Here is a 22,373-nt window from a genome sequence, read left to right as displayed (position 1 = left end):
TTTATTATATTTAGTATATTATGTGAATTTAGAAATGATAAATATTGGTATAGGATGTAAAACTTAAAACTTATAGAAGGCTAGTTCAGATGCATTTTAAGATATTTGGACAGTCAAAGAAGGAAAGGGATTGAATTCTCATATTTTCAGTAGAATATTTGATGTTCAGTAGTGAATTCAACAGAATCCAATAAGATGCATATTGAAGGTGTAACATCTGGCCATTCATGTGTAATATTTAATCACTGTATTATACAACAATTTATCAATGTTCAAAAAATAATTTCATTTATCTTTATTTCAAGATTTCAAGAATCTATATATTTTCAACATTAATTGAAGGTGCTAAGTGAAGTCTCACAATACTTACAATTTTTTGAAGGTATATCATTCAAATAAACCTGAATACTGAATTTGATACAATTTTCCCTTCCTCTTTCTGAGAACTAAATGAAAAAACAAACAAAAAATATAAAACAAGTAAGAATCTAATTGGGCAAGAATGGAAGATATTGGCTAATGTTTCTATGAATAATAGTTGTTAAAAATATATTTTTATTTGCCATTAAATTTTTAATAAGGTTTTGATGTACTGCTTATGAGTAAGTCAATAGTTTTTCAAGAAACTAAAGAATTTCAGTTTACCTTCAGTTATGTCATTTGAGTCACACAAATCACAGATGTATAGAATATTCCAGAATGAAGTATTTTGAAGATCATCCAATCTAGGGATGGCAAATGGTTTTTACATTGTCTATGAACTGTGACTTAGTGGAAAAGAGACCAGTGATACTGTAGCAATGTTTATCATTGTCATAGGAGGGAAATATGATAGCATGAATTGGGTTAGCAAAAACTTCATTTGGGATTTTTGGAAGACCTCACAGCATTAGTTGCTCAGTCATGTGTGATTCTTTTCCCATGGCAAAGAATGTAGCCCATCAGGCTTCTATGTCCATGGAATTCTCCAGGCAAGAATATTAGAGTGGGTTGCCATTCCCTTCTCCAGGGGATCTTCCCCACCTAGGGATAGAAACCATGTCTCCTGCATTGCAGGCAGAGTCTTTACTCTCTGAGCCATCATCTCATTGGAATGAAGTTTGTGGTCAACTGAATACACAACATTCCTGTTATATTTAATTTAATTGCCCCCTACCACTCTTCATGGAAAACTGAACATCAGGAGACAAGTTAATGTTCAACAGTCCAAGAGTGCAATAGTTTCTGGTAGAGCTGGAACCATAATCCAGCTTTTTTTCCCCACTGTGTCATATTTCCATCGATTTTAGTCTTTACTCTCAAAAATTATTTTTATCTAGCCCTTGTATCAATGAATTAAACTCCTTTTCTGTAAAACATAAATTAATTTTGGGAACTTAGTAATGTTTTAAATAGTAGGTTTAATTCATTCAGAACTTAGGTTCAAGTCTGATATAAATTGAGCCATGCTGAAAATAGTACAACATTTATATCTTTATTAATGATATTGCTCATAAAATGTATTTTGGAAGGAGTAGAAATGACAACTAATCATATATTTTTGAAATCATAATTATAACAGTTAAAAATAGCAGTATAATGTTTTTAATACACAATTCTCTCATTTAAAATGTTATCTCCTCTGGAAGTCTTCTTTGACCTTTTCAATCAGTTATTTTCCTCTATATCTTTTCACCCATGAGTACTCAGTTCATTTTTTACCCAAGGTCTCCTCTAGAGTATGCAAGGCCTCATCTCCAATAAATATATGTGGCTCCTTTCTATATTAATTAGGGACTGAGGTAGGGTCCCCATTTGTCCAGGACTAAGCGTGGTACTGGTTCTATCATAGGAAATTATTTTGTAAGTTTTTCCTCATTAGGGTAATGATTTGTTTTAAGGTCTACATACATTTAACACTAATATTTGGTCACCAAAAAGTTAGAAATAGACTTTTCATTCTTTTTTGTATCTCTAACACTTGGTACAGGCTTCGCAGGTGGCACAGTGGTAAAGAATCCACCTGAAAATGCAGGAGGTGCAGGAGACACGGGTTTGATCCCTGGGTCGGGAAGTTCTCCTAGAGGAGGAAATGGCAAACCACTCCAGTATTCGTGCCTGGAAAATTCCATGGTTAGAGTAGCCTGGCAGGCTACAGTCCATGAGATCACAGAGTCAGACACAACTGAGTGCACACACACACACACACACACACACAATACTTGGTACAGAGCCAGAAATACAGTAGGCATCTATTAATTATTTGTTAAATAATCTCCAAAAATTGATGAAACAAATAAATATCTCACTGATATGTACCTTCCTTTTTAAAGAAAAATCCCAGCCAAAAATGTGTGCTCTTCCCCAACTTTCACTGTGAGATTATACTTTTTCTTTCATAATGATACCTTGCCATCATTATAATTATTTGAATCATTATCATATCTCCTCTAAAATTATTCCAGATTCTTAAGGGCAGGATTCATGCCTAATAACCTATATATTTCTCTGGCAAAGGGTACTGTCAGTATTGGAACACAATCAATGCCTGCTGAAAGAATAATTAATTACACAGAGGCATGTGATTGGAGACAGTATTTGCCTTCTTCTCCAAATGGGTCTCTGTGAAGCTCAAATAAAAACAAAAAGTCTATAGACATGCTTTGTAATATGTGATGTGTTACACAATTTTAAATGATCAGCATTGTTTCGATGATTTCTTCCATACGTGTATAAGAAAGCATACAGCAATTTTAGAGATTGTTGGTGCTGCGCTATGGATGTTCCCCAGAAGCTGCTGAATATTTCTTCCAATTCAACATGATGTAGGTTAGACATCAATCATGACTGATGGGTAGAGAAAAAACTATTTGCTAATGGGAGCCATATTAACAATAGCCTTCAGGATTGTCCGGCCAAATATTTTTATGAGACTCTTTTAAATCAAACTGAAATTATGCAACATCTATCTAAGAAATATTCTTGAATCCCTAGTATATACCAGCCAATATTAGGTAAAGATATAGTGACAAACAAAATGGACATGGCCATTGCCCTCAGGGAGTTTATTTACCAAAATAATTTCTCTCTAATAATATAGCTATACTTTTATATTTTTCCAACCAAATATATTTTAATGATTTTAAAGTAGATATTTTAAAGTAGTATACTTTATCTGCTTTATCTTAAAGTATAAAGATACTTTATCTACTTTAAAGTAGATACTTTCACAAGGTTTAGTGAGTGCTTCAAAAGGAAATTTCTCTGTGTAATCAACATTCTTTCAGTAATCAAGTTTAACCTTTGGAATCCAAAAGAATAATACCCTTGTCACTCAGGGCTAAGTAATTAACATTACCTGGTTAGTTCATCTTTTGATTCTTGGTATAAAGAGGTCTGATTAATTTAGATGGATCAGTCAATATGCTTTGTATACAAGTAGAGACAAGTTGTGTGGCTTGTCCACCTACAGTCCATCTTTCAACTTTGTGTCTAACTGAATGAGAGTACTGAAGTTTTGTGCCCTACTCATAAAATAATAAAAGGAGGAAGCTGAGAACTTTTGAGAAACATCTGATTGATACTGCCAGACCAGAGTCCTCCAATGCTGTCAGTCCAAGAAATTTCTGCCCTAATCTTCTGACTCAGCAAACCTAACAAACCCCAAGATTCTCAACAAATATGCTACATTGTTTTATAGCAGTACTCAACGAAGAAAAGTCACACACACACACTGAAAAATACATAATTTCTACTAGAGGGACCTTTGTTGGCAAAGTAATATCTCTGCTTTTAAATATGCTATCTAGGTTGGTCATGGCTTTCCTTCCAGGGAGCAAGCATCTTTTAATTTCATGGCTGAAATCACCATCTGCAGTGATTTGGGAGCCCAGAAAAATAAAGTCTCTTACTGTTTCTGTTATTTCCCCATCTATTTGCCATGAGGTGATGGGACTGGATGCCATGATCTGTTTTCTGAATGGTGAGTTTTAAGCCAATTTTTTCACTCTCTTCTTTCACTTTCACCAAGAAGCTCTTTAGTTCTTCACTTTTTGCCATGAGGGTGGTATCATCTGCATATCTGAGGTTATTGATATTTCTCCCAGCAGTCTTGATTCCAGCTTGTTCCTCATCCAGCCTCAGCATCAAATAAAATGATAATGATTCCATGTACAGTTATTAAAATAGCTCTGTGATAGGAAATTTCTTGAACCGGTTTCATACATTTTACAGAGTTTTAGTAAGTCTTTTATCGTGGTACCTTATGCATCTACTGACCTGCTGAAATCTTAGATAGATGAGGAAAATTGTTCTCCACAGACACCAAAAAAAAATAAATATTTGAAACTGGAAGAGAGGATAAAAAACTCTCCCTCCCCTTAGGATTGGTATACGCAAGAACGCTGGGCTGTCCTTTGTGCCGCTAAAAAGTGATTGTGGTCCATGATACCATCAGAAACCAATTCTTCTAGAAATAATCTCTTCTATGAACTTTTTTACAACATAACCTTCTAAATTTTTTTTTCCTACCTTTGATGCCACCTGTTTTCAGTCTGGCACCTCTTCCTCTGGCCTTTCTTAAACTGTTATGTTTCAGACTATCTTTTTTTTTTTTTTTCCCGATCCCAGTATACATCCTCACAATAGTCCATTACTGGTGAGTACTTAATTACCACTCAAGTGTTGACAAGCTCCTAAATTTAGAGTTCCAGTCAATAACTTTCACATATCTATGTTTTTAAATATTTACTAGCCTTTCACATGTGAATATCCTACAAGTACCTCAGTCTCAAGTATCAAAATTTAAATTCAGTTCTCCTAATCCCATACCTGTTTCTTTCTTTGTAATTTCTATCTCTGTAATGGCACCACTGATCATTGAATTGCCAGGTCAGAAACTGAGGCATGTACTTCTCTCTCTACCATGACTCTGTTAAATCCATCGTCAATCCAGATAATTATAGCTTTTTATTATTTCTGAAGTGCATTTAGTTCTTATAATGCTGTTTTTACCACTGTAATGCAAGTCATCATTATCTTTTATCTGGATTACTATATACTACTGTATCATTTTTCTCTTCTAATCTACTCCATTCATTGGGCTAGTCTTCTAAAATGCCAATATGTTATGCCACATCCTTACCTAAAACTCCTTAATAACTTCCCAGTATCCTCCAGACAAAATCTAAGCTCTTTCCTCAGAGGGTGTCATGAATTCATTGTTGCTAATTTCCCTCACCCTAGCTCTTTCATCTTTCCCTTTGAACTTCAGTAATATTCAATCTCATGCTCCTCCCTAAAAGCATTGTGCTAACACCAGTTCTATTTTCTCAAATTTTACACACGCCATTCTCTCTGCCTGGAAAATTCTTTTGGCTTCTTTGCCTATTTGTTTGTTTGTTTTTAGGTAACACTTTCCAGGTAACACTTTCCAGGTAACAATTTAGATATAACATCTATCTTGACCTATGTGTCTTTAGTTCCAACTCAACTCTTTTTCTCCCATCCATACTTCCAAAGCACCACTACTTTCTTCATAATAATTCTTATCGACTTGAACTGCAATTTCCTGGCCACTTCATTGCCTTGACCACTAGATTTTTAATTCCATGAAGACCAGGAGTGTTGCATTATCGTTCAACATTATAACTCCAGTACCTAGCATAATTAGCACTTGGAAAAACAGTTGTTCATTCCCCAATTTTTCTATTGTCTCTTATTTATAAAAAATGTCAGATTTTTTTGCCCTTTACAAACATATTCTCAGCCTCTCCTTACTGTAATCACTGGGTCACTTTTATCCAATTAGCATAATGGACTTCTGACTAAGATTTAATTTCAACCAACAATAAAACAAAATTTGCAATTTTTCCCAGCTAAGAAGAGTTTGCATACCAAGACCTTATCTCCTAATACATTCATGGAAATATATACCTCTTTTTAGTTGCTCTCCTCTTTTTCTTGCTGTACTATATAGTATAGTCTCTTGGAAATAGCAACTAACTCCAGTATTCTTGCTGGGAAAATCCCATGGACAGGGGATCATAGTGGGCTACAGTGCATAGGGTTGCAAAGAGTTGGACACGACTGAAACAACTGAATATGCATTTAACTACTTATCCAAGTCCTCTAAGGACAGAATCTGAGGTTTATGCACTTTTTTACATCTCAAAGCATGTACCTAATATACCTATTCCGCTCTGAAGAAATCTTTGTTCAATTTAATTGGACATAAAACCAGGGAACTACTAGCCCAATCTTTCATTAGAGAAGATACTTTGGATGATTCTCCAATTGGACCCCTCACAGGTACTCTCCATCTTGCTCTGTGTGTAGAAAGGCAGACCTCAGTGGTCTACATCAAGGAGCTCCCTTGCCCTTAGGTTTCTGGTTGGGTTTGGCCACTGAGAGGCCATGGCAAAAGAGGAGCAATAAGAAGACTGAGCTAAGCATGTTTCTTCCCCCTGTAGTCTCTCCATGCCAGGTCACCACTGAGTTCCAATAAATGTTTCCCCCATGACTGCTTCAAGTCTGAGTCCCAATGGCTGCTTGATGCTATAAGGATACACATACCTGGGATATGTTGTTCTTGATTGTTTTCTTTGACTCTGCCATACCTTTACTAAATTATTCTCAGACTCCCCGACTTGAACATGTTATATTTTCATGCCTAAATCTTAATTGATAAAGTCTTCCCGTATATTCTCTGACCACATCCCTCCTCTATTTCCAGGTCTTCTCTCCATCCCCTTTGGATCTGAATTGACTCATTTTTACCCTCATTGTGTTTTGAGACATACTGAGCCCATCTGGGCATAGGAAAGAGAAATCGTGAGCAATTAATAGGAAGGCAGTGACCAATTCCTCTGATTCATTAACCAGGCTGGTCTAGCATGAAACTATACATAAGCCCAATCACAGGAAGAAATCAACTCTGAGCCACATTCCATCTGAGATTTGCAACCAGTACCCAGCATACATAATCTCATACTTTTTACTCTTGGTGCAGTTCTTATCCATGAGGGTCTGCTGGTCCCATTAAGTAATATTAGCCACTGCAAGCAAAGTAGTCACCCAGAGAGGAACAGCTTTCTAACATTGTTAAACTTTAGCTTTCTTCTTTGTTTTCAGAACTCTCTTCATGTTTTCACGAACTTGATATTTTCTGGTTTCCACTGCTGTGGGTGGATATTCACATTAGAGTAAACTGCTTATTCACAGAACTTTACATACTTCAGGGAGGGAGGGCAGGGGACAATAGCACACAGGTTAACTCCTTGGAACAACTTTGAATCATCTCTGTGCTCCAAGCAGAATGGCATGCAACAGACACATAACTATTTCCTACATTATGTAGGTTTGTAAATAGTCTATTATCTTGCTAAAATGATTGTAACGTCTTGCATAATCTGTAGTTTAACCTCAAATGCTAGCGATGTAGTATTCTTGATATTCTAGGTCAATTTTTCAGTTCAGTTCAGTTCATTCCAGTCGCTCAGTTATGTCCAACTCTTTGCAACCACATGAATTGCAGCATGTCAGGCCTCCCTGTCCATCACCAACTCCCAGAGTTCCCCAAAATCATGTCCATCAAGTCGGTGATGCTATCCTGCCATCTCATCCTCTGTCATCCCCTTCTCCTCCTGTCCCCAATCCCTCCCAGCATCAGAGTCTTTTCCAATGAGTCAACTCTTCACATGAGGTGGCCAAAGTACTGGAGTTTCAGCTTTAGCATCATTCCTTCCAAAGAAACCCCAGGGCTGATCTCCTTCAGAATGGACTGGTTGGATCTCCTTGCAGTCCAAGGGTCTTCTCCAACACGCAGTTCAAAAGCATCAATTCTTCAGCACTCAGCTTTCTTCACAGTCCAACTCTCACATCCATACGTAACCACTGGAAAAACCATAGCCTTGCCTAGATGGACCTTTATTGGCAAAGTAACGTCTCTGCTTTTGAATATGCTATCTAGGTTGGTCATAACTTTTCTTCCAAGGAGTAAGCGTCTTTTAATTTCATGGCTGCAGTCATCATCTGCAGTGATTTTGGAGCCCAAAAGATAAAGTCTGATACTTGGTTTTGTCTGAATGTCATGTATATGTGAATCTCAAGTCTTCTTTGATTAATTAATTGCTGGGGTACTCAATCTTTATGAACGTTTTCAACAATAGAAACCAGAAACAATTTCAATTTTGTATATGTGCCTCACTTTTGTTAAACTGAAGTCTGAAATCGGTTATTGGATTATTGGACCTTCCTAGTCTCTTTTCTCATTTGTAAATAAATATAAATGAGATAAAGCGTGTATAGATCCTAACAATGCCTGGCATAAGTGAGTACTATATAAAGTCAACAATGTAATTCAGGTCACAATACAGTTGGTTAGTTTTTAGTCTATTTCTCTTTTGGTTTTTCTCTAATATCCAATATTATATATCAATACCTTCTTATTACAGGAATCTCTTCATTAGTTTCCATGACCTTGTATTTTCTTCAGTTTCCTCTATCTCTCTAGTCACCTTTCAGTCTTGTTTCTAGACTCATACTTTATGAGTTTTAAAGTATTGCCTTAGGCCATGTTTTTTCCTTCCTTTGAACTTGGACTTCATCTTTGCCAAAAACTTCAGTTATCATTTATGTCTTAAGTTATCTGCAGTTCAATCATCTTCTCTGAGCTCCAAATCCATGTATCCAACCACCTACGTGACATCTCCTCTCAGATATCTAATAATCAAAACTTGTGATCTTAATCCCTAAACTTCATTTTCTTTCAATTGTTGGTCTCCCAATGTATGAAAACAAGAGTACCCATTTCTTCAAACATGGATATGAACTTGATACATCTATCTCATTCTCCAAAAATCATCCATCTCCTACCCTATAGATTTTCTCAACTATCTTTAGAATGCACTGACTTTTTTTTCCATCCCATGGCTGCTGCTGCTGCTAAGTCACTTCAGTCGTGTCCAACTCTGTGTGACCCCATAGACGGCAGCCCACCAGGCTCCACCGTCCCTGGGATTCTCCAGGCAAGAACACCGGAGTGGGTTGCCATTTCCTTCTCCAATGCATGAAAGTGAAAAGTGAAAGTGAAGTCACTCAGTCGTGTCTGAGTCATAGCAACCCCATGGAATGCAGCCTATCGGGCTCCTCCATCCATGGGATTTTCCAGGCAAGAGTAATGGAGTGTGTTGCCATTGCCTTCTCCAGTACAACTGTTTTAATCTAAATTTCTCATCCAGACTACTGAAAAAACAAAAAAATACACTTCCACTCATGCCTTCACACTTGAATCAGAATAATCATTACCAAAAATCCTTGTCATATTGTGTCCCTGATGAAAGTACATGAATTATTTCACAGTAGTATTAGAATAAAACAATGTTTCCTGTTATGGATTCCTTTTACCTTCACCTTCTGCTTTCTAGTTACACTGACCATATTTTAGACCCTTGTATTCACCATGTTCCTTACTTCTAGTCAGGCTTTAACACATTATTCTTGCAGGCTCATGAAATGTTCTTCCAGAAAAGCTGTCTTAATCCCTTAGGCTCATTCAGGTTCCTTGGCAATATGCTTTCATATTTCCGTGGCTACTTCTTTCTTAACATTTGATTGCATTCATTTATCCATTCACCAACTATGGAGTTAGTGTTGTTGCAACAGGCCTTGCAGATAAGACAATAAATGAGATACTATTTTTGTTCTCACTGTATATTAACATTCTAGGTTTTGTAATTTATAATTAGAGCTACAGTTGTCTGTGGTTGTTCAGTTGCTCAGTCATGTCTGACTCTTTGTGAGCCCATCGACTGCAGCATGCCAGGCTTCCCTGTCCTTCACCATCTCCCAGAGTTTGCTCAAACTCATGTCCATTGAGTCAGTAATGCCACCCAACCATCTCATCCTCTGTCATCCCCTTCTCCTCCTGCCCTCAATCTTTCTCAGCATCAGGGGCTTTTCTAATGAGTCGACTCTTCTCATCAGATGGCCAAAGTGTTGGAACTTCAGTTTCAGCACCAGTCCTTCCAGTGAATATTCAGGACTGATTTTCTTTAGGATGGACTGGTTTGATCTCCCTGCAGTCCAAGAGACTCTCAAGAGTCTTTTCCAACACCACAGTTCAAAAGCATCAATTCTTTGGTGCTCAGCCTTCTTTAGAGTCCAACTCTCACATCCATACATGACTACTGGAAAAACCATAGCTTTGACTATACAGACCTTTGTCAGCAAAGTAATGTCTCTGCTTTTAAATATGTTGCCTATGTGGTCATAGCTTTTCTTTCAAGGAAAGAAATTCAATTTCTTTTAAATTCAGTCTTAATTTATATTAATTCAATATAAGTACAATTGTCTGCAGTTATATTGAATTAATATCTGACTCTCAGCAAACTATTGTCACCATGAGGATTGTTGTTGTTGTTTAGTCACCAAGTTACGTCTGACTCTTTGCAACGCTATGGACTGCAGCACACCAGGCTTCCCTGTCCTGTACTATCTCCTAGAGTTTGCTCAAACTCATGTCCATTGAGTCAGTAATGTCATCCACTATCTCATTTTCTGCCATCCCCTTCTCCTCCTGCCCTCAATCTTTCCCAGCATCAGGGTTTTTTCCAGTGAGTCAGCTCTTCACATCAGGTGGCCAAAATATGGCCACCATGAGGATAAAGGCCTCTTTTTCCGCTTTGTCACAGTTATTTTGGCCTTACAACAAACTATTCCTAAGTTTAGTGGTGTTACACAGTAATTGTCATCTCTCATCTCTCCTAGTTTCTTTGAATCAAGAGTTTGGACAGGAAAGAGTTCAATAAGAGGATCAAATACACTGAGGGCTTGAGTTATCCCAAGTCTCATACTGGATCATTAATTCAGAATATTGGCTGAGAATCCCAGTTCCAGTGTTTCTGGATCACTTCATGTAGACTTGATGCCTACATGGATACCACCAGTGAACTTTCTGAGAGAGAGCCAGGTGGAGCTAGGTCACCTTATATGAGCATCCCTTAAATGTCATGCACTATCACTTCTGCTATATTTAATTGATTGCGGTAGCTGCAAAAGTTTGCTCAGGTTCAAGGCAGGGGTGCACAGATATCTCCCCCACACATTTCAGTGGGAAGAGTGTCAGTTGCATTGTAGAAAAAGCATCGTGGAATAGAATATGCACACTTGCATGCACACACACATTCATCTTTGGAAATCCAAACGTCTACACACATTATTATAATCATACTACCTTATTTTGTATGTAGTAAGTGCCCATTAAAAACTATTGAATGGAATAATAATTGATGGAATTAAGAGGTGAAATCATGAAGTCTAGAATATAAAATGTCCTATGTATTATTCATCCATTTATTCCCAAATATTTTTAACAGTGGCCGCAGGACTGGAAAAGGTCAGTTTTCATTCCAATCCCAAAGAAAAGCAATGTCAAAGAATGCTCAAGCTACCACGCAATTGCACTCATCTCACACGCTAGTAAAGTAATACTCAAAATTCTCCAAGCCAGGCTTCAGCAATACGTGAACCGTGAACTTCCAGATGTTCAAGCTGGTTTTAGAAAGGTAGAAGAACCAGAGATCAATTTGCCAACATCCGCTGGATCATGGAAAAAGCAAGAGAGTTCCAGAAAAACATCTATTTCTGCTTTATTGACTATGCCAAAGCATTTGACTGTGTGGATCACAGTAAACTGTGGAAAATTTTGAAAGAGTTGGGAACACCAGACCATCTGACCTCCCTCTTGAGAAACCTATATGCAGGTCAGGAAGCAACAGTGAGAACTGGACATGGAACAACAGACTGGTTCCAAATAGGAAAAGTACGTCAAGGCTGTATATTGTCACCCTGCTTATTTAACTTCTATGCAGAGTACATCATGAGAAACGCTGGGCTGGAAGAAGCACAAGCTGGAATCAAGATTGCCAGGAGAAATATCAATAACCTCAGATATGCAGATGACACCACCCTAATGGCAGAAAGTGAAGAGGAACTTAGAAGCCTCTTGATGAAAATGAAAGTGGAGAGTGAAAAAGTTGGCTTAAAGCTCAACATTCAGAAAGCGAAGATCATGGCATCTGGTCCCATCACTTCATGGAACTAGATGGGGAAACAGTGTCAGACTTTATTTTTTGGGGCTCCAAAATCACTGCAGATGGTGACTGCAGCCATGAAATTAAAAGATGCTTTCTCCTTGGAAGAAAAGTTATGACCAGCATAGATAGCATATTCAAAAGCAGAGACATTACTTTGCCAACAAAGCTCCATCTAGTCAAGGCTATGGTTTTTCCTGTGGTCATGTATGGATGTGAGAGTTGGACTGTGAAGAAAGCTGAGTGCCGAAGAATTGATGCTTTTGAACTGTGGTGTTGGAGAAGACTCTTGAGAGTCCCTTGGACTGCAAGGAGATCCAACCAATCCATTCTGAAGGAGATTAGCCCTGGGATTTCTTTGGAAGGAATGATGCTAAAGCTGAAACTCCAGTACTTTGGCCACCTCATGTGAAGAGTTGACTCATTGGAAAAGATTCTGATGGTGGGAGGGACTGGGGGCAGGAGAAGAAGGGCACGACAGAGGATGAGATGGCTGGATGGCATCACTGACTCGATGGACGTGAGTCTGAGTGAATCCTGGGAGTTGGTGATGGACAGGGAGGCCTGGCGTGCTGCAATTCATGGGGTCGCAAGAGTCGGACATGACTGAGCGACTGAACTGAACTGAACTGAACTGAAGGAGACGTGACCTAGCATACCAAATCACTGGTTTCCTAATAACTCAGTCCCTATGACTGAGTGGCTGAGTTGCATGTGAGCTTTTCTGCTATATAAGCACTGAAGTCTATGAACTAGAGAAAGGGTTAGAGGTAGTTAGAAGCTTCTCAAACCTGCTCCATTCTCATGAATTTAATGAGCGTAACTTGTAGTTGGATTCTTAATTGTGCCAGCTTCTTCTACTATCATTCTACAGATATAAGAGATCATTTCTTTGGGGCATGAGTGTGTGGTGATTAGAAGTTAATGCTAGTAAATGGTATTTGGAATTACCTCAGTCACTCAAGATTAGTTGAAGTATTCATGCATCCCACAGGATAAGTCACTTGTTAACTATGGAACTTACAAGTGTCACTGGAACAATGGGCAATGTCTTCTCCCTGCTGTAGACAAAACGGGGACAAAAACAGAATTGACAGTTTCTGCAACACTGAATTTACAGTCAAAGAGAGCTAATCATACTATGGGGTTCACAAGGATTTCTCAAATGTATTCTTTCTAGGCTTTCCTGTGAGAATCAACAGTAAAAAGGAAAAAAAAAAAACAGTTAAAATGATATTTACTCAAGGCTTTAGATTATTAGTTTTTGCAGTATTCACATATTTCTGACTGTGGAATACATTCCAGTTTCCAGTTTATCAAAATTGTTATAATCTTGTCCTCTGGGTAAGTGGAGTTTTTCTATATTTGGGAAATATTTACTTCTCCTGTTTTATCTATAGATGGAAGAGATGATGACTTAACAAAATCCAGACAGAGTCAGAGAACTAAATCTCATCAGCCTGGAGTTTCGTCTTTCCACTTCTGTAATGCCAAGAGCAAGTTAGTAACTGGCTGGACTAATCAGAGGTCAGAATTAAGTACTATAACTCATTCTCTTCCTCTTTACCTTTTGCAAACACAGCAAGTATAGGGGTAGGGAGATTTTTTTCCTTGTCAAATTCCTTCCAGCTATTTGTGGGCAATTTTGATGGGCTTTCCATGCTCTTGCAACCAGAGATTCTCTACCTGTTGTAAATCCAAGAACCCAACAAAAGTAGACCCCAATTAAACTAGAAGAGTCTCAGTAAAATTTAAAGACAGAAATATAACCAGTCTTCAGGAAGAGAGAGAACCAAACACTGGGTAATTTTTTCATCTACTTCTATATTCATCTATTTCTTTCTGAAAATTCTTTGTCTCCTCTACTCTCTTTCTTTCTCTCTTTCTCTTTCCCTCCCTCTCACATCACCCTTCTATGAATGTAAGTATGAATTGCTTATTTTGGCTTATGTTACGTAAAGGTGGTGGGATACGGCTACTCCTCAACAACAATAAATCAAATTCACATGTCAATGTTAGAGTCACATAAAACTTAATTAGCCATCCCAGTTAAGCTCTCAGTCACAATTCCAAAATCATGGGAGACAGGTTTGTACCAGTTAGTAATTTTTTTTCACGTTACCATGAATTTGTTACTCAATTTACTGAGTGATTTGGGTACATTGCATTTTTAGAAACGAAAAATAGAACAGATAAGACAGTAAGGCATATAACAGATGCTTGGGCATCCCTGGTGGCTTGGTGGTAAAGATTCTGCCTGCAATGCAAGATATGCAAGTTCGATCCCTGGGTTGGGGAGATCCCCTGGAGAAGTAAATGGTAACCCACTCCAGTATTCTTGCCTGGGAAATCCCATGGACAGAGAAGCCTGGTGGTCTACAGTCCATAGGGGTCACAAAAGAGTCAGACATGACTTTTTGATTAAGTGTGCATGCATGCATAAATAGATACATAGACCCAGATTCTAGGAAAGATTGAGGGCGGGAGAAGGGGATGATAGAGGATGAGATGGTTGGATAGCATCACCGACTGAATGGACACGAGTTTGAGCAACCTCCAGGAGTTGGTGAATGGCAGGGAAGACTGGACTGCTGATATATATAAAATCAGTTCAGTTCATTCACTCAGTCGTGTCTGATGTTTTGCAATCCCATGGACTGTAGCCTGCCAGGCTCCTTTGTCCATGGAATTCTCAAGGTAAGAATGCTGGATGCAATCCCATGGACTGTAGCCTGCCAGGCTCCTTTGTCCATGGAATTCTCAAGGTAAGAATGCTGGAGTGGGTTGCCATTCCCTCTCCAGAGGATCTTTCTGACCCAGGGATTGAACCCGGGTCTCCTGTGGCTCCTGCATTGCAGGTGGATTCTTTACCACTGAGCTAGCAGAGAAGTGTACATATACTTGTGTATGAATACTTGATACTAATGTAAAATATACTATACATCTGAGTCAAAAAGTTTGAAAAATGCTTGTAGCTAATTTTAGAGGAGATTAGCCTACCTGATCCAACCATATATATATTCTTGGTGAAACAAACTAAAATGCCTTATATACCGGGCTATGGGATTCCACCACGTCTGGGGAAAGGGTGTGGTACAGTTCTTAAGAGAAACATCACACTTAGGTGGTGTAGAAATCCCTGGAGTCACTCATGCGTAAGTCATTCATGCATCCATGGTTTCTGCTTTCAAACCTTGCCTCCACATCCTAACCTTGGCCTGACCTAAGACGAGATAATTAACTCTCTGTATCTCATATTTATCATGTTTTAAATGAGATCTTAATAAATTTACTCTCTCCTATACATTTATTGTGAGGATTCTATCAGATAATTTATACGTTTAGCAGTCTATGACACGGAAATTAAAATTTTTGCTCTAATATCAGCCATAATTATCATTTATCATCATTACTATTATCCCTATTGACAAACTGTATTATTCCTATTGACAAATTTTATTAAAAGCATTAATGTCATTTAGAGCCTGAAATATTGTTAAGTTTCTTCTCTTGGTTAGAGGCTCTCACTGCTTCAATATTCTTTCTCCTGGTGTGGGACTACTCTTCCTTACACTGGTGATAGATAATGGAAACTTTCGCTTCTAAAGTGAAAGGAATGTTGTATAAAGATATCCTTCAACTGATCTGTGCTCACTGTTTAATGTATCAACCTATCAACTTTTACTCATGCCTTAGGATAAGTCCACTGATACTGGGTACCCTACTTCAATAATTGTTTGAGCAAAATTTATCTGAATTAATTTATTCTCAATTATTTTTTCCCATGGAATTCCTTTGTCTTCAAGTAACTAGACTGAAGAGTTTCTACTCATAGTTTCAGTATATATTCAGGAATGATGGAATACAAAGCTGAACATAATATACAACTATGGGTCCTCAAATAGATTCCTAGTTACTAAGGCAACAAGTAGGAGGGGTCACCTTTATTTGTGTGGTGTACACAAATAATTGAGTACAAAAAATTGAGTACAATTGTGCACACAGGGCCTTGAAATCAGAAGGGCTTTGTACTTAGTTTAATGTACTTAGTTTAATGTACTTAGTTTAATGCTCTGTTGCCACCATCTTGCAATTCTTAATGATTTTATCTTTGAACTTGAACTTTGGAAGTGAAATACAATGGGACAATAGAGCAGAGAAGATTCATGTAATCTGTGGGTTCCCTGTTCCTTCCCATCCTATTTGCATATAGCATTCATGATGCCCCATGAGGACAGAATTTCAATAGATTCCAAATGTGTGGTAGTTCATTGAGACTCACATAAGTAAAAATTAAACCCATTAAGCTTAGAACAGAGTACGTGGGTGTGCTGACAGCCCTAAGAAGCCACACCTCATTTGCACCAGAACTTGTTTCAAATGTAAAAAAAAAAATAGAAAATGGCATTCTTAAGAAATAAGAGTGATCAAGTGACCCCATCTCATTCTTCTTACTCATGTTATTTACACTTAAGGCTGGGAAAGGGAAATTGAGAGTAATCCTAGTTCTTTTCCCTCATGTCTTTCCTTACTTACCAAGAATCCAAAGATAGAGAATACTGGTAGATGAGTATCAGGGAATCCAGAAATTGTATCAAGGAATAAAATGTAAAAGTTGAGTTAGTTTTGTGAAATGTTTCTGTTGTTCTGGTAAGAGCAAAACACTTATGAATGTGTGAGCTACAAAAGGCAAATTATATAACTTCAGAAAGTCCACGTAAGAGTTATGCTTGTGTTATTGTATTTAAAACTGGCATTGGACAATATTAAGATGAATGGTAAAATCCATGCTAATAGTTTAAAATTTTAATTTTGTTCACTTAGGATCACATGAAGTAACCAATAATAAATGCCACCATGAACTGAGAGCGAGACCATGGAAGAAATAAACATTTTTAGTATATTTAACATATTTTTTTTCCTGTTTTTTGTACAAGGAAACTCACATTTTCCTTTTGCACTGGGCCTTGCAAATTATGGATCTGGACCTAAAAGTAGAATTAATTAACTAAGAAATTTGATGTGGGAAATGTGAGCCATTTCTTGACATTTAGTTTCCTTTTCTGAAGTTCTTTTTTTTATTTTTTCCTTCTCTCTAAATATACACAGCATTTTGCTTTTCTGGGCAATTGAGTTTCTCAGGAGATTTTACTTAAAAAGAACTGTTTATTATTTACATGTTTGTTTAGTTTCTCTGTTGACATGCAGAGAGACACCACTCTCTCCATATTTCTAGTCTGTTTTGCTCCCTTCTCACTGGACCCCACCCCCACCACTTCACACTTAAATTTCATGGGTGATGACGAGTCAGATGGCATTTGTCGCCAAAGTTCCCTTGGGTATCCTCGCAGTTTAGATCACCTCCACTGCAGACAAAGCTGCTAGAAACACATGCAAAACTCAGTTCCCCTCAGAGTTATTCCGAGAACCTTAATTCACTTGAGAACGGGAGGATGGCAAAGAACTTCAGCCTACTCTCCAACTTAAAAAGCAGAGAAAAAACAGTGGTTTTTCTGTGATGACAGATGAGAGGAGAAGGCAGTCAGAAACAGTGTTCTAGCATAGATGGTCAGACTATGACAACCTTCACACGTCCCAGGCAACACCATTTCACTCTCAAAAGTGACAGTTTTCCTGAGGTGTGGTTAGAGGTGTAATGAGTGAAATGTAACGTGTGGAATTGAAGGAAAAGGATGGGAATGTTGATATTGGACCAGATGATGAGCCTAAGGAGGCCCACAAGGAGGAGACATATGGCGATACATATGCATGGTGATTTGGATCAGGAGCACGTGTGGCTGGATGACAGGATGGCAAAGCTGGGCGAGAGCAGTCAGAATCCATCCTAAGAGCTGCTGACTTTCTACTGAGTGCTTCCCCAGGGTGGGAAGACAGTTCTCGATTATACTGGAATGGATTTCTTCACTCTCGTAAGCTGGGGAATATCTGGATGTGAATATGAGTACAAATAAAATGCATCATGCTTTGTACTTGATTTTGCAGGGAGAAGTTGAGTTCTTTATATATATGAAGTAAATATATGAAAATACATATATATAGATTGATAGATAGACATAATCAGTAAACATTTAAATATCATGAATCTGAGCAAACTCCGGGAGATAGTAAAAGACAGGGGAAGCCTGGCATGCTGCAGTCCATGGGGTCGCATTGAGTCAGACACAACTTAGCAACTGAACAACAATATATATATGTGTGTGTGTGTGTGTGTATATATACACACATGCCCTGATTTTTGCCATCTGTGTTCTTTTTGAGCAATTCCTCATACATGTGATAATGATGATGATGATGTATATAGCATGGCCATTTCATCTGTCTGTATTGTTTGAGCCATAACAATAAAGAAATCATATTGGTCTCAACACAGTCTAGCACCATTAGTGCTACAGGGCAGAAATGGGGTCAAAAACATCTAATAATAAACACAGTCTTCATGCTACTTTGCCAATCAGTTTTATTACATGTAGAGCAGGAAAATACAGTGGAGTCTAGATGAATATCCTTTACAGAGGAGATCATCCGGCATCAACGATAACTATAACAGAATGCACTATGTGTGAAGGACTTGATATGAAATGCTACTGTGTACCTGACCCCAGACACATTTCTTTTAGAGGTTGTTTCACTGTAAATATAATTTACAACATGATTTTCTATCTATAGCTATAGAGTGTACCTTCTGAAAATAGTACATATTAAAAATTGACAGTTATTTTTCTGGTAATTTGATTTTCAGAAAAATTGCCAAATTTAAAGACCACACAAATGGAATTTAAAGACTGGGAAATTTTGCCTTTATTCTAGTTTTTAATTCAAAATATTTCTTGCTGTTTTTTATGTGAAATGCTTCTGTTGTATCCTGTACTATAATTATGAACTCTCTGAGGCTATTCAGAGTATTATTGCCAAATGCCTGATCCCTATTTTACTATTGTCTCTAAAATGAAGAATATGCATCTTCCAATATTAATTTAAAGAATTTCAAATAATAATACTGGAGAGGTACAGAGAACAAGGAACTTTCCTATACTGTTGGGAACGTAAATTGGTACAGCCAATATGGACAAATATATGGAGTTTTCTTTAAAAAAGTAAGCATAGTGTTACCATATGATCTGGCAATCCCACTTCTGGGCATATATGTGGAGACAACTTTAATTCAAAAGGATACATGCACTCCTATGTTCATAGCAGCATTATTCACAATAGCCAAGACATGGAAACAACTTAAAAGGTCCATCAACAGATGAATGGATAAAGATGTGGTACATATATAAGGTGGAATACAACTTAGCCATAAAAAAAGGATGAAATACTGCTCTTTGCAGCAACATGGATGGACCTAGAGATTATCATACTAAGTGAACTAAGCCAGGCAAAGACAAATATATGATACTGTTTTTATGTAGTACCTTAAAAAAAAGACACAAACTTATTCACAAAACAGAACAAGACTCACAGATATAGAAAATAAACTTACAGTTACCAAAGGGGAAAGGGTAGGGGAGGGATAAATTAGGAGGTAGAGATTATTATATACCCAATAAATTATGAAATACACATTGCTATATACACAATAAATAACCAACAAGGACCTACTGTATAGCGCAGTGACCTATACTCAATATTTCATAATAATCTATAAGGGAAAATAATCTGTAAAAGAACATATGCTGTGCTGTATGCTTGAAGTTAAGAGGACACTGTAAATCAATTACACTTCAATTTAAAAAAGAAAAGGTAGAGAACACCTTAAACAATTGAGATAACGACCATTTAAAGATTTTTAAAAAAGGATTCAACATCCAGCAAAGGCTCAGAAGTAGAGAAAGCGCAAAGATAATTTTTGTTGAATAAATATTCGTGAAAGAGCATAATTTTTGCAAGGTGCTTTTAGAGGTGGCACAGATGCAGGAATGAAAAAAACACTTCTTTCATAGCACTTATATTCTAGTGAGAGTATAAAAACAATAATTATATGAACAAATAAGCAAATAGGTAACTTCAGATCAGAGTTTTGAAGAAAATAAAACAGTGTACTAGTGAATGGCTATGTGTAGAGGCTTCTTTAACTAGGGGGTAGATAAAAATCCTCTGAGTTATATTTCAGCCCATGAGAAAGGAGTTGGCATTTGGGATCTGAGGAGATGAACTTCTCACTGAGAGTAGGAAGGAAGAAGAACTTAAAATGCAAATCACTTTAGAATGTTTGAAGTTCAGAAGAAAGTTCAGACTGGTCAGAGCACAGTTAAGCAAGACATTAAAAAGTAGGAGCGTAAGTGAACTAGGAGAGATCACAGGGCAGGAATCCGATCATACTGAGCGGGTCAAAAACTTCATTTGGGTTTTTCCATAAGATGATTTTCCATAATACGATTTCTGTAATTTTTTCCATAAGATTCCAACCCCAAAACAAGGACACAGAAATGTGTTTCAACTTCTCCATGGGATTTTATCCTGTTCTGACATGTTTTATATCTGCATTTGGAACCAGTCTGTTTCAAATAGGAAAAGGAATACATCAAGGCTGTATATTGTCAGCCTGCTTATTTAACTTATATGCAGAGTACAAAATCATGAGAAACGCTGGGCTGGAAGAAGCACAAGCTGGAATCAAGATTGCCAGGAGAAATATCAATAACCTCAGATATGCAGATGACACCACCCTTATGGTAGAAAGTGAAGAGGCACTAAAAAGCCTCTCAATGAAAGTGAAAGAGGAGAGTAAAAAAGTTGGCTTAAAGTTCAACATTCAGAAAACTAAGATCATGGCATCGGGTCCCATCACTTCATGGGAAATAGATGGGGAAACAGTGGAAACAGTGTCAGACCTTATTTTGGGGGGCTCCAAAATCACTGCAGATGGTGACTGCAGCCATGAAATTAAAAGACGCTTACTCCTTGGAAGGAAAGTTTTGACCAACTTAGATAGCATACTAAAAAGCAGAGACATTACTTTGTCAACAAAGGTCCGTCCAGTCAAGGCTATGGTTTTTCCTGTGGTCATGTATGGATGTGAGTTGGACTGTGAAGAAAGCTGAGCGCTGAAGAATTGATGCTCTTGTGCTGTGGTGTTGGAGAAGACTCTTGAGAGTCCCTTGGACTGCAAGGAGATCCAACCAATCCATTCTAAAGGAGATCAGTCCTGGATGTTCATTGGAAGGAATGATGCTAAAGCTGAAACTCCAATATTTTAGCCACCGCACGTGAAGAGTTGACTCATGGGAAGAGACCCTGATGCTCGGAGGGACTGGGGGCAGGAGGAGAAGGCAACGACAGAGGATGAAATGGCTGGATGGCATCACCGACTCAATGAACATGAGTTTGGGTCAACTCCGGGAGTTGGTGATGGACAGGGAGGCCTGGCGTGCTGCGATTCATGGGGTCGCAAAGAGTTGGACATGACTGAGTTACTGAACTGAACTGAACTGATATCTGCATTTGCTTTGTCTTAAGGCCTCTGATTCTTGAGGACAAGGCAAAGAGTTGGACATGACTGACCACACAGACACACAAGAAAACCAGTAACTGTAGCAATCCCCTCAAAGATCATTATGGGAGTAAGTAACATCCACTGAATCGGTTTCATTTGAAAATTAATTAATTGAATTAGAAGATTTGAACATTCAGCAGGGAAAAATATTTAAAAAAGAAAAGGAAATCCTCACAATTCCCAGGTAATAATGATTAAAATGAAACTTTGATTCAGTGTTTCAATTTAATGTGGAAACAATTGGATAAGTTTATAATGAATAAATAAATAGGTTTTATATTAAAAAATATATCTACAGAATAAACATCATATCCTGATGTTAGGATTTTTTTCCAAATATTCAGCAAACATAAAATAATTTCTATTTTATATAACATGTTCAAGAGAATAGGAAAAAACTGAAGATTTTCAAATTTATTTTGAGTTTAGTGTGTAGGACCTTAGCGACAAAGCCCAAAAATGACTGTGCAAGAAAATAAAACTATAGACAAATCTTGTTTATAAACTTATACATAAAACCTTAAAGTATTAAAAAGTAAATTCACAAATATACATTTTAAAAAATTCACCGCATGACCCAAAATTTATTAATGCAATTAGCCACATTAATAGATAAAAAGAAATGCAAAGTTCAATACTCAATCATGAAAGAAAAATTCTTAGCAAACTAGAAATAAGAAAGTTTTACTTAATATGCTGAATTAAATTCATAGAATTCACTGAAAATATCATAGGCAACATTTCACTGGAAAATCTAGCCTGTGCAGATAGCAAAAAATAATAAT

The sequence above is a fragment of the Ovis aries genome, chromosome 15, assembly GCF_016772045.2.
Source record: "Ovis aries strain OAR_USU_Benz2616 breed Rambouillet chromosome 15, ARS-UI_Ramb_v3.0, whole genome shotgun sequence".
Classification (NCBI taxonomy): Eukaryota; Metazoa; Chordata; class Mammalia; order Artiodactyla; family Bovidae; genus Ovis; species Ovis aries.
This window is presented reverse-complemented; position numbering follows the sequence as displayed.